Source organism: Schistocerca nitens, chromosome 11, assembly GCF_023898315.1.
Source record: "Schistocerca nitens isolate TAMUIC-IGC-003100 chromosome 11, iqSchNite1.1, whole genome shotgun sequence".
NCBI classification, from domain to species: Eukaryota; Metazoa; Arthropoda; class Insecta; order Orthoptera; family Acrididae; genus Schistocerca; species Schistocerca nitens.
In genome coordinates, this window is record NC_064624.1 from 93,458,038 (window position 1) to 93,473,158 (window position 15,121).

The window sequence follows — 15,121 nt, forward strand, 5'->3', positions numbered from 1 at the left end:
TTGAGTACTAAAGTTTGATATTGCTTTTCTATAAGTTGAATTATTGTCTGCCACTAACGTAACCACCTCAAATCAAGCTGCTTCTGATTTAAGAATTACTTCTTTTATGTATCAGGAAAGTTCACCTTCGTAATCAAGCTAGGATTTCAAATGTATTGCATCAGTTGACTCAAGAAGTGCTTTGCCCTGTGAGGCTAAAGTTCCATCTTTCTGTGAGATATGACTACTAACTGATCAGTATGTTTTTCAATGATGGACTAGTTAAAAGCCTACTACAAAGCCTGGACAGTGTATTTGTATTTGGCATAGAAATAATGGCAGTGCTTCTGACAAACGTACATCCACGTCAGCTAATAGTATTTAGTAATGATCACAGCACGTCAGTATAATATCTAAACTGAGATGAACTTCTTCATTTCAGGAATGAAACCTGGAACTTTAAAAAAAATTTTCAGTTTCCCTTTCTGGCAACTTCTCCACTAAATTCTGCAAATTATCTTCGGTGAACGACAGAACACTATCAACAGGAATCTCATATTTATTACACACCAAATAAATGTCGTTAAGAGCTTGACACACCTCTTGTGTGTTGCAGACCCTTGGGAAGTTTCATCTTTCGAACACATTTCGATTCCACAACATTAATAAAAACTCTGAGAAATAAATCACTGTTTATAACAGAGCAGCAATCGACTCTAGGGCAAGGATTGTGGGTAATTAACAATAAGCACACACTGTCTAATTTGTGATCTGTGATCCAGTCACTATGCTTATCGCAGTCACTTATTTTACTTTTTAGTTGCTCTAAACTACAGAAAGAAGCCGCTCCTATCAACTTCTCCTGCGTTTATACACTTTCTCGAATGGCGATGTGAAGGGCACTGTTTTCTAGTCGCTCCCTGCGACTTTCGGCGTCCCCTCAGGCTGATGTCGGCGTATTGGACAAATATGAAGGGTATCCCAGTAACTTTGAAGGTACAGCATATGGAAGAGAAAAGCTTAACACCACATGAGATGCAACTATACAACCAGCTTTCCACTTAAGACATTGTAATTTACAAATGTAGGCCTCTGCCTAACATTTCGTTGTTTAACTTACCTTTTCTCAAACATCGACGATCCAATGGTGCTGTTAACAGCTTGCCAGTTCTTGGGTGGTACATACTTGTACTGCTTAATATACCTTCTTCGTCGAAATGCAGCTCACATACCTTAAGTGAAGCGTACAGTAGATTGATAAAGATGTTATGAAAATGACCGTTAAGATGTGCGGGACTGTCTATTGCTTTCGTTCGTAATACATTTCGCAATAAAAGTTATGTGTTACAATTTAGTAGTTAAGAAAAACAACGATACTTACAACTGAATGTTTGCTGGGCATCCAATCTTGTCTGTGAACAGCCCAGATCCATTTCAATCTTAGAGACTCATAGATGGAAAATAAAATACAGAAACTTTAGGCCCATTGCCGTAATTGCCTCTGCAATTTGGCAAGCAACACCTCCGTGGTATTCTGATAAACGCCGTAATTTATTTAGCACAATCTAAAATGTAAACAGTCACTCGATCCGAAGCACAACACACAATGTGGTACTTGCAGAAGACTCAAAGAGTTCGGTTTGTTATGACCCCTGCGTGTGACGTCACAGCTGCCTGAGGCGTGCGCTGTGAGGCTTCGTTTGAAGGTGGCGCTGCGTCAGGCCCCAGACTCTCAGAGCTCTGACGGCGCCGTAATTCGCACAGCGCGGAACCGCGGCGCACCCTGAACACTGCCGGAACTCCACGCAGCACCGCGACTGGCGACACAGCTCTGCAGGCTGCGTGGCTGAGCGGTCGGCGCCTCCGTCGCCCGGGTTTCCGACTCTCCATCTGCAACCTACCCACCGCCCCGACTGGCAGTGAAATGTTTAGGACTAACACTCGACACATTACTAATGTGGAACGTACACCTCGTCACCATCCAGCAGCACCCACTGTCCTCGCCTCCAATTCCCTCCTAAACCGTCCCACAGAGCGGTGCGGGGCTGATCCTGTGTCCTTAGCAGAATCAATGTCTTTTTAGAGAAATACAAAGCCGATGTTGAAGGCGTTCATTTTGAAATGTTTTCAGTTTTGATGAAACTGGGTTTCATCAAATACTTGCGAAATAAAGCCCTCGTTTCGTCGGACATGTCGACGTCCTGAGAAAACTGAGGACACCTCAAAACCGTACCTCACTCTCATATTGTTTGGGAAGGCAGCACGAGAATTCCTTCTCCCTTATCGTATTGATAAAGGTAAGCCAAATGGTCAGACTGGATTTACAGTTCACCTCCTGGAATGCAAATGAACACATTAGAGTGAGTGGCTAGAACAGAGTGTGTTTGACAGTTGGTTTCAGACTCACTTCCTCCTGTTTGCCTCAGAGAAAGCACGACGGAGAGTAATTATCAGAGATAATCCCTCTTCTCACATCTTAATGAAAACTACGGGGCTGTGTGAGGAAAACAACATAAATTTCATTTGCATTCCACCGAACGGTACTAGTGTTATGCAGTCTTTAGATGTGGCTTATTTTTCTTCTCTGAAGAATGACTGGAGAGATTCTTTGTCAATGGAGGTAGACTGCAAATGGAAAAAAGAAACATCGTTTTCCAAAGGGTGTATTTAGTGGCCCACTGTGGAAGATTTTTAGATGAACAGACAGCTTCTAGAAATTTAGTGAAAGGATTGAGAAATGTCAAATGCGCTGGAAGTGTGATAATGCCAGAAATAAGCCTTGTGTTATGAGAAGTGTCTAAACTGAATTCCAGAAACATTTGGAGAAGGCGAGAAAGACAGTCAGAATCAATGTGAGGATCGTCAAAACGTATTTGTTCCCCATAGAGCCAGGGATGATATGGACGTTGTTTCGGGGTAGGGTACGCATTAAAAGAACAATCATCTTTCATAGCCATCTGTTTTTATGTAATTCAAAATACTTTTTAATTAGCTTGAGATTTGACAGGAGAGCTGTTTATGTGTCGTTGGTCTGTCTCTTATTGGCCAACCAAAGTATTAGCAAAGAGGTCGTCATTCTTGCATACAGGTGTTAGTACTACTACTACTACACGTACTGCTGTGAGCAAAGGACCGGCTACCGCTCTGCCATCTCTTGGCGACGCCCCGCAACAGCTGTGCGGCCCGCCGTCCCCGACCAGTAGCAACAGACAGCTGGCAATCGCATTTATTTCCAATTTTGACGTCTTGTCGGATAGTATCTGAAGTAACACTAATCTCAACAACTGTATATACTTTGTTCTGTAATGACGTTGATGTAAATTAATGAAGATTTACAATACTTCTTCGAAGAATGTTTAATACTCGTTCTCACGCTTTGTGGCGAATGCTATATAGTGTTCAGAAACTTCATGTAGATTGATGCCTAAAAAGCACGTAAAGGTGTAATTTTTGGCAGGCACAGACCACGGTAAGTAAGGGTATGTGCCTTACAACTTGTTTTAATAGGGTCCTGCGTAATCAAGTAGTACGTACTTTCCTTGTAAACAGTGCCTTACATTGTCTTTGAATATTGATATGCGTAATCGAATGGTAGGCACCTTCCTTGAAAGCAATGAATTTGACCTAATGTGATGCAAAGTTTTACGTTACCGAGCAGCTAGATTCCGAACAGCCGGGCTTGCAGAAGATAACAGGGGTCTCAACCCACACCCCCTGATATACAGGCCTCACGGGTCAACTGTGAGGTCATTGCCTCTACGTCGCTACTGCAAACCAGCGTCAGCGCAAGAGCGTCTACTTCCTTCCCGAAAGTGTAACGGTGTGTCATTTACGAAGAAGTGGTGCCGCTCTTTATCATTTACAAGGAAACTGTGTCGTTGCCATATGCTAAGGTGCAAAATGCATGTTAAGCTAGTTACAATACACTGTGGCTTCCTTCTGTTCTGCTGGAGGTCGTATGCAAACTTAAACTACGTGCGAAGAAAAACGTGGCGACAGAAACAGACACCATAGCGTGTAAATTACACTAACAGAGTTACTGTGGCAGTGATATCTACACTAAAATTTAGTAGATAAGATGTCATAATTATTCTGGTAATCGTAAGTTTAATTACTTCGACAAAAATTTGATTCACTGAGACATAAATGACTCATTCACACAGAGAAAGTAAAATTATGTTCTACTATCATTTTTAAAAAAAGCTTCAAATATTTACCGAAATTTGCGAAAAAGAATATAATAGACATACAAATAATAATAAATAAAATGTAATAACATAAAATAAATAATAGAAATTCAATAGGAGAAAAGAATATAAAATAAAAATATCGGCGCTCGATATAGGCGTTTCGATATAAATATGTCGGCGTTGAATTTCACGTCGTTGAAAATCGATATATTTTGGAAAGGATATCGATATTTTAGGAACAGCTCAAGATTTTATGGCCGCACTCCCTTTCCGTTCGACAGCTAGAGCGATACTAGCGCCCCGAGGGGTGAGAAAACAGTCACATGCGTCTTAAGGATAGTGTTTTGTTTTTAGTTATTTTCTACTTAATTCAGAAAACAGCTGTTACATTTTTGCGTTCCATGTATTAAGAAGTTATGAAGAGAAGTGAAGTATCATCAAATACATGTGAAAACAGCCCAACCTCACTGGTTCAATGATGTAAGCTGTAACTAATTCATTAAGAAATTCTTTGGAATACGTGTATTTGCAGCATACTGCGCTGAAAGAAAGAGAATGTAAACGCATATGTCATGCACGAGTAGCACATATTTCTGTTGTTATTGCTGTGGGCACTTTCCGAACCACTTAAAATATTTTTATGGTGTCTCGTGATTTGCCCCTTTCTAACACATCACTCGACTTCCTAATACACAATTATTCTTGTAAATGTAATTACTTTTGTTTAAAAACTGCACGTGTTGAAGATTCTAGCCGTACACGGCCCAGGTTTAGCAAATCATTTTTGAAATGAATTTTTCCGTGTCGAGAAACAGTTTTATTACTTCTGACGTTTTCCCTTAAGCTACAGTTGTGGGGGCTCATTTGTTACGTTAAATAATTTAGGTATTACATTCCATATAGGTCTCCTACGTTCCACATTTTCTGATGTGGCTGAAAACGTAGCGAATAAAACTCTGCTTTGTTGGGTAGATATAAGACGTATCTCTGCAGAAGGTCAGGTCTTCAGGAGTTTACTAGCACTTTCTTGCTACAGGAGAATCGTAAATAAACTGCCCTGTAATGTAGCGCTTCATACCGCCGAGGGTGCTTACAACAGAAACTGCGAATGGCAGCCCCATCAGATTTGGTGGCTCAGTGGATAGCCCGTCTAAAAATGAACACAGATCAAGCATGGAAACAGGAAGAGAGTGTTCTGAACTGTAAAAAAAGAAATACGAATTGTGAACGGAGGAGTGATTGACCTGAATAGCCACGGTGTTGTTGTTAAGTGGTCATGGTGTTGGACTATCAAGTAAATGGGTCATGTTCAAAACTCCCTCGTGCCATTTACTTTTGTTTCTTTTTTTCACAACATTATGAACTGTCCATCCCGTCAATGTTTCTTCTCTTTCTGTTGGCTAAGCAGTTGTCATACTATACGTTGATTATAGAATATGAGTCATGTGGTAAGAATACGTTACCGTCGCAAGTAAACGTGATGAATAGTGGGAGCAGTTGAGATACCACACACACGTCTCACAGAAATGAAAACAACTAATAAACGGGCGTGAATTATATTACGACAAAGGAGTGAAAACTTCCTACATGGAACGCAACTTAAAAAGACGTTAAAACGTATGTTTTGACAGAGCACAGAGAAACTGAGTGACTGTGAAACTCTTGCGTTCATTTGTTGCAGCTTATGTGACAAACTGTTATACAGGGTGTTACAAAAAGGTACGGCCAAACTTTCAGGAAACATTCCTCACACACAAATAAAGAAAAGATGTTATGTGGACATGTGTCCGGAAACGCTTAATTTCCATGTTAGAGCTCATTTTAGTTTCGTCACTATGTACTGTACTTCCTCGATTCATCGCCAGTTGGCCCAATTGAAGGAAGGTAATGTTGACTTCGGTGCTTGTGTTGACATGCGACTCATTGCTCTACAGTACTAATATCAAGCTCACCAGTACATAGCATCAACAGGTTAGTGTTCATCACGAACGTGGTTTTGCAGTCAGTGCAATGTTTACAAATGCGGATTTGGCAGATGCCCATTTGATGTATGGATTAGCACGGGGCAATAGCTGTGGCGCGGTACGTTTGTATCGAGACAGATTTCCAGAACAAAGGTGTCACGGCAGGAAGACGTTCGAAGCAATTAATCGGCGTCTTAGGGAGCACGGAACATTCCAGCCTATGACTCGCGACTGGGGAAGACCTAAAACGAAGAGGACACCTGCAATGGACGAGGCAATTCTTCGTGCAGCTGACGATAACCCTAATGTCAGCGTCAGAGAAGTTGCTGCTGTACAAGGTAACGTTGACCACGTCACTGTATGGAGAGTGATACGCGAGAACCAGTTGTTTCCGTACCATGTATAATGTGTGCAGGCACTATCAGCAGCTGATTGGCCTCCACGGGTACACTTCTGCGAATGGTTCACCCGACAATATGTCAATCCTCATTTCAGTGCAAATGTTCTCTTTACGGACGAGGCTTCATTCCAACGTGATCAAATTGTAAATTTTCACAATCGACATGTGTGGGCTGACGAGAATCCGCACGCCATTGTGCAATTACGTCATCAACACAGATTTTCTGTGAACGTTTGGGCAGGCATTGTTAGTGATGTCTCAGTTGGGCCTCACGTTCTTCCACCTACACTCAATGGAGCACGTTATCACGATTTCATGCGGGATACTCTACCTGTGCTCCTAGAACATGTGCCTTTACAAGTACGACACAACATGTGGTTCATGCACGATGGAGCTCCTGCACATTTCAGTCGAAGTGTTCGTACGCTTCTCAACAACAGATTCGGTGACCGATGGATTGGTAGAAGCGGACCAATTCCGTGGCCTCCACGCTCGCCTGACCTCAACCCTCTCGACTTTCATTTATGGGGGCATTTGAAAGCTCTCGTCTACGCAACCCCAGTACCAAATGTAGAGACTCTTCGTGCTCGTATTGTGTACGGCTGTGATACAATACGCCATTCTCCAGGGCCGCATCAGCGCATCAGGGATTCCATGCGACGGAGGGTGGATGCACGTATCCTCGCTAACGGAGGACATTTTGAACATTTCCTGTAACAAAGTGTTTGAAGTCACGCTGGTACGTTCTGTTGCTATGTGTTTCCATTCCATGATTAATGTGATTTGAAGAGAAGTAATAAAATGAGCTCTAACATGGAAAGTAAGCGTTTCCGGACACATGTCCACACAACATATTTTCTTTCTTTGTGTGTGAGGAATGTTTCCTGAAAGTTTGGCCGTACCTTTTTGTAACACCCTGTATTTTCAGCATTTCCTTGGAACTGATGACATTCATACGAACACCTATACCGGGCAAGGAGGTATATCTCACTCACTCATCAGGCGTACAAATTAGATGCGTCGGTAAGAGGTTCTTACCACATGACACACGTACTGTCACTAATGCCGTGTATGACACACCAGACGTGTTTTCTGATGGAGGATTCGGTTGACTTGTCGCCTTGTCCTCAAACGTTTGCGGTTCCCATTTGAAAGACAATTCCTTTCCGCTTCAAATAGAGTAGTTGCGCAGAATCAACTGTCAATGTAGGTCCCATTCTTACACCCTGTTGTTGCAAACCGATGTTACACCACGACACAGACACAAATTTGAATATAGCGAACAAAGAAAAAACAAGTTGGCACGAGGTGGGTTTGAACACCACTCTCCCGCGTGGCGGCCCATCACCGTGATGCTACTATTTGTTTTACGTTATTGTTCATTGCATTTTTTCGGGGCGGATGTCCCATGACATCCGTTCTAGTTGTATCACAGAGGGCACTTAACCCTCTCCCCAAACACGCTGAGCTACCGTGCCAGCCCTTGACCACAACGCCGTTGCTACACTGCAAGCACTAAAGAAGCTGGTATAGGCATGAGTATCTAAATACAGGGATATGTGAACAGGCAAAATATGGCAATACGGTTGGCAACGCATATGTAAGACAAGCGTCTGGCGATGTTGTTAGATCGGTTACTGCTGCTGCAGTGGCAATGGAAAGATTTAAGTGAGTTTGAACGTGGTGTTACAGTCGGCGCACAAGCAATGGGACACAGCATCTCCGAGGTAGCGATGAAGTGGAGATTTTCCCGTACGACCATTTCACAAGTGTACCAAGAATGCCAGGAATCCGGTAAAACATCGAATCTCCGACATCTTTGCGGCCGGAAAAAGATCCTGCGAGAAGACGACGACTGAAGAGAATCGTTCGACATGACAAAAGTGCAACCCTTCCGCAAATTGCTGCAGATTTCAGTGCTGGGCCATCAACTAGGTTCAGCGTGTGAACCATTCAACGAAACATCACCGATATGCGCTTTCGGAGACGAAGGCCCGCTTGCGTACCCTCGATGACGGCACAACACGAAGCTTTATTCCTCGCCTCGGCCCGTAAACGCCGATACTGGACTGTTGATGACTGGAAACACATCGCTGGCCGTGATGAGACTCGTTTCAAATTGTATCGAGCGGATGGACGTGTGTGGGTATGGAGACAACCTCATGAATCCATGGACCCTGCATGTCAGCAGGGGACTGCTCAAGCTGGTGGAGGCTCTGGAGTGGTATGGGGCGAGTGCAGTTGGAGTGATATGGGATCTAGATACGACTCTGACATGAGGCACGTACGTAAGCATCCTGTCTGATCTCCTGCATCCATTCATTCCCGATGTGCATTCCGACAGACGTGGGCAATTCCAGCAGGACAACGCTACACTCCATACAGACTGGGTTCAGGAACACTCTTCTGAGTTTAAACTCTTCCGCTGGCCACCAAACTCCCCAGACGTCAACATTGTTTCGCATATCTGGGATGCCTTGCAACGTGCTGTTCAGAAGAGTTCTCCAGCCCCTCGTGCTCTTCAGGTTTTATGGACAGCCCTGCAGGATTCATGGTGTCAGTTCCCTCCAGCACTACTTCAGACATTAGTCGAGTCCATGCCACGTCGTGTTGCGGCACTTCTTCTACGTGCTCGCGGGGGCCCTACACGATATTAGACAGGTGTACCAGTTTCTTTGGCTCTTCAGTGTAGTTACAAGTAGTTCGAGCTTTCATTGTCCATAGATTATTGGTTCAATTATTAAAGAAATCAATAAAAATGTATCCACTTTTATGCAAATGTCAAATGTACTCTAAATATAAATATACTGTAAATAATCGGGATTTCAGTTTTGAAAGAAAAAAAAAACGTGTTTTAACAAGTTGAAGATGATGAAAAGAGCGTACACGAAATCCATTTCGCCAAAGATAGCGCTGTAGCTTGCAGTGAGCTTCGTAGTATTGATCTCACTGGCAGCCTGTCACTGTCATTCATCTGTCTCGATTCTCGTTGGGAAGGAATAGAAGTTCTAATGAGATGATAAAATGTTTTGCATGCCTGGTCTGCGTCTAAATCTGGGAGGAATCTTCTAGATGTGAAAGTAATGCTCTCGCCATGTAAAGTCCACCTACTCTACATGTGGGTTCTTCTGCTTTGTCACAATGCGTGGCATGTTGCGAGTCTTAAGGGAGGAAAGGAGGTGGTAAGTACATTGCGCTTTCTCAAAGTTCGATCGTCAACGTAACTGTTTCGTCTTACGTATCCAAACACCTGAAACGTACGTGCGTAAACGTGAAATTCATGTTTAAGATCGTGGAACTGTGACGAATATATAGTGCAATACTGAGTCTGCCATTTCGCACGGAATTAATCAACGTCTACAAATTATAATAAGAAATCAAGTCGTTTCTCAATGGAGTAACTGATTATGTCGACATCCATCTAGACTTAGCGTAGTTTGACGATTTGTATTAGAGAATAAGCTTTTTCTTTTATCCATACCGTTTGTCGTGGTGTAATTACAACCACAGTCTAATACAATTGCGACAATCATTACTGTGGATATTTTTACCGTCTTGAGAACTGCTGTGATACTAGCGCCCCAAGCGACGAGAAAGCGACCGCAAAAGTAAAGTTGGTTTTTAACTGTTTTTCTAGTCGATTAGCGAAATAATTGTTACATTTTTGCGTTCGAAGCATTAGTAAGTTGTCAAGAGACCTGAATGACCATGAAACACATGTAGGAACAACCGAATTTTCCTGGTTCAATGCCGGAGTGGCCGAACGGTTCTAGCCACTTCAGTCTGGAACCGCGCGACCGCTACGGTCGCAGGTTCGAATCCTGCCTCAGGCATGGATGTGTGTGATGTCATTAGGTTAGTTAGGTTTAAGTAGTTCTAAGTTCTAGGGGACTGATGACCTCAGAAGTTAAGTCCCATAGTGCTCAGAGCCATTTGAACCTGGTTCAATGACAAAAGGTATAACCTAATGACGAAGTAATACTTTCGAATATGCGTATAATTGTAGCTTACTCTGCTGAAAACAAGAGAATATAAACGTATATTTCATGCATGAGAAGAATATATTTGTTTTGTTGTCTGTTCTAATTATGACAGACGCTTTCCTTGACGCATAACAACTTCGTAAGCAGCCTCATGTTTCGCATAGTCTTACACGTCACTCGGCTTTCTAATACAAAAATATTTTTGTAAATCTAAGTACTTTTGCTTCAGAATCGAATGTTTTGAAGATTCTAACTGTTTGTGAATCAGACGCAGCAATAATTACGGAGTTGGTTTCATCTGTATTGGGAAACAGTTTTATTGCTTCTATTCTTTTATTGTGACTCCAGTCGTGTCTTTCCTTGAACTACAGTTGCGGTAGTTTATCTGCTACTTTAAATAACGTAGGTATTGCATTGCTTACACGTTTCCTATATTCCACATGTATTGATTTGACTGGAAGTGCAGTGAAGAAAACTTTAGGTGTTTGAGTAGATACAACTAAAACTGGGTTATTTTGGAAATCAGCCTTATGCAAGCACAATTATTTTATTTTTAGTACAACTACTTCATATCTCGATTCAGTCGAGTCTACTGCCGAAAGGGTGGGGGGGGGGGGTTCCACCCCGTATGTATCCGCCACTGCATCTACATGGATCCTCTGCAAATCAGACTTAAGTGCCTGGCAGAGGGTTCGTCCAACCACCTTCACAATAATTCTCTATTATTTCAATCTCCGAACAGTGCGCGGAAAAAACGAATACATATATCTTTCCGTGCGAGCTCTGATTTCTCTTATCTTATTATAATGATCGTTTCTTTCTATGTAGGTGGGCGTCAGGAAAATGTTTTCGCATTTGGAGCAGAAAACTAGTGATTGAAATTTCGTGAGAAGATTCCGCCTCAACCGAAAATGCCTCTCTGCAAGCTGTCACGTCTCCTTCTGTTTACTAGCGATGTTTTTGTTCTTAAAGAACACGACATTCTCTAGGAAATATTTGTAGGTTACAAGAAAATTGTAAATGAACTGTTCCATAATGTAGCAGTTCACATCTGCTAGGTATGCTAGGAAACTAAAAAAAGAAAAATGTGGTGTCTTCTTCTTGTTGTTGTTCCAATGTGCAGCGCTACATACGCTTCCGTTTGTGAAAACCATTCTAAAGACCAATATAAACAATTACGCAACGCTTTCGCTTTTAAAAGATCTCACCGAACTCAACAGTGTAACTTCCTGGCCGCTTGGTGCGCTGCAACCGCTGTGGGTAACAAGAAAGAAATGGAGCGCCGTGACTGTTATGATTAGATTAGATTAGATTAATACCAGTTCCATAGATCATGAATACGATATTTCGTAATGATGTGGAACGAGTCAAATTTTCCAATACATGACATAATTAAGTTAATTTAACAACATACTTAAGTTAATATAACAACCTTTTTTTTCCCTTAATTTATATCTTAAAAATTCCTCTATGGAGTAGAAGGAGTTGTCATTCAGAAATTCTTTTAATTTCTTCTTAAATACTTGTTGGTTATCTGTCAGACTTTTGATACTATTTGGTAAGTGACCAAAGACTTTAGTGCCAGTGTAATTCACCCCTTTCTGTGCCAAAATTAGATTTAATCTTGAATAGTGAAGATCATCTTTTCTCCTAGTATTGTAGTTATGTACACTGCTATTACTTTTGAATTGGGTTTGGTTGTTAATAACAAATTTCATAAGAGAGTATATATACTGAGAAGCTACTGTGAATATCCCTAGATCCTTAAATATATGTCTCTGGGATGATCTTGGGTGGACTCCAGCTATTATTCTGATTACACGCTTTTGTGCAATAAATACTTTATTCCTCAGTGATGAATTACCCCAAAATATGATGCCATATGAAAGCAATGAGTGAAAATAGGCGTAGTAAGCTAATTTACTAAGATGTTTATCACCATGTTAAGACTGTGCCGCAGCTGTAGTCTTTCCTTGTTTTGCGGTACTTGGTTCGTTCGCATTTCGATAAATAGTTGAAGTTCTTTTGTGATAACCGTTTTGATTTGCTACTGCTACATACGGGGAGTCCCAGGAGCAACAGCCAATATTCGGATATATTACAGGAATGATCATTAGAAAAAAAAAGTCTAGGAAACATGAGCTCTAACGTACATACCTTAACAGCTATGAGCACTTCGTCATCTTAGATGCTAGAAACAAATCTCTTCTACTGCAGCTCTTTGCTATCCATATTTTGGGAGATGGTAAGGGTCAAATGAAAAATGATATAAAACTCGTCGACTTTGATCAATGAAGTCATATTTTAGTCATCGATATTTATTTAATTTCGAATCATGGGTAATAAATCGGTGACCTTCTGTGGCGAAACGTAGTAATTGTAACTAGAAATAAATGAATGTGATATTAAGAAGTCGGCCGATGTGGCCGAGCAGTTCTAGGCGCTTCAGTCCGGATTCACGCTGCTGCTACGGTCGCAGGTTCGAATCCTGCCTCAGGCGTGGTCCATTGATAGTGACCGGGCCAAATATCTCACGAAATAAGCATCAAACGAAAAAACTACAAAGAACGAAACTCGTCTAGCTTGAAGGGGGAAACCAGATGGCGCAATGGTTGGCCTACTAGATGGCGCTGCCATAGGTCAAACGGATATCAACTGCATTTTTTTAAATAGGAACCCCCATTTTTATTACATATTCGTGTAGTACGTAAGGAAATATGAATGTTTTAGTTGGACTACTTTTTTCGCTTTGTGACAGATGGCGCTGTAATAGTCACAAACGTATAAGTACGTGGTATCACGTGATACATTACCCCTGTTAAAATGGACCGTTTACCAATTGCAGAAAAGGTCGATATCGTGTAGATGTATGGCTATTGTGATGAAAATGCCCAACAGGCGTGTGCTATGTATGCTGCTCGGTATCCTGGACGACATCATCCAAGTGTCCGGACCGTTCGCCGGATAGTTACGTTATTTAAGGAAACAGGAAGTGTTCAGCCACATGTGAAACGTCAACCACGACCTGCAACAAATGGTGATGCCCAAGTAGGTGTTTTAGCTGCTGTAGCGGCTAGTCCGCACATCAGTAGCAGACAAATTGCGCGAGAATCGGGAATCTCAAAAACGTCGGTGCTGAGAATGCTACTTCAACATCGATTGCACCCGTACCATATTTCTATGCACCAGGAATTGCATGGCGACGACTTTGAACGTCGTGTACAGTTCTGCCACTGGTCACAAGAGAAATTACAGGACGATGACAAACTTTTTGCATGCGTTCTATTTAGTGACAAAGCGTCATTCACCATCAGCGGTAACGTAAACCGGCATAATATGCGCTATTGGACGACGGAAAATCCACTATGGTTGCGACAAGTGGAACATCAGTGACGTTGGCGGGTTAATGTGTGGTGTGGCATTATGGGAGGAATGATAATGGGCCCCCATTTTATCGATGGCAATCTAAATGGTGCAATGTATGCTGATTTCCTTCGTAATGTTCTACCGATGTAAAGTACAAGATGTTTCACTGCACGGCAGAATGGCGATGTACTTCCAACGTGATGGATGTCCGGCACATAGCTCGCGTGCGGTTGAAGCGGTACTGAATAGCATATTTCATGACAGGTGGATTGGTCATTGAAGCACCATACAGTGGCCCGCACGTTCACCGGACCTGACGTCGCCGGATTTCTGTCTGTGGGGAAAGTTGAAGGATATTTGCTATCGTGATCCACCGACAACGCCTGACAACATGCGTCAGCGCGTTGTCAATGCATGTGCGAACATTACGGAAGGCGAACTACTCGCTGTTGAGAGGAATTTTGTTACACGTATTGCCAAATGGATTGAGGTTGACGGACATCATTTTGTGCATTTATTGCATTAATGTGGTGTTTACAGGTAATCGCGCTGTAACAGCGTGCGTTCTCAGAAATAATAAGTTCACAAAGGTACATGTATCACATTGGAACAACCGAAATAAAATGTTCAAACGTACCTACGTTCTGCATTTTGATTTAAAAAACTTACCTGTTACGAAATGTTCGTTTAAAATTGTGAGCCATACGTTTGTGACTATTACAGCGCCATCTATCAGAAAGTGAAAAAAGTGCTCCAACTAAAACATTCATATATCTTTACTTAATACACGAATATGCAATAAAAAATGTGGGTTCCTATTTTAAAAACACACAGTTGATATCTGTTTGACCTATGGCAACGCCATCTAGCGGGCCAACCATAGTGCCATCTGGTTTCCCCCTTCAAGATAGACAAGTCCTGTTCTTTGTAGTTTTTTCGTTTGACGCTTATTTCGTGAGATATTTGGCCCAGTCACGATCAATGGACCACCCTGTATATATGAGTGGGATGCTAGTACTTCCTCCCCCCTCTCTTCACCTCCACACCCTCCATCTCCTTCTTCAGGGCAGTTTCCAGTGCCTCCCCCTCCCAGATGATGAACTTCGCCGTGACATCTACCCTTCCTTCCTACTATAGCCTGGCCTTGTTCCCCTCCTCCCCAGGGCCCCCTTTTCACTCCCAGAGCGTACTTTCCTCCCCCCCCCCCACTGAGACCCTGCACCCCATCCTCGCCTCTCT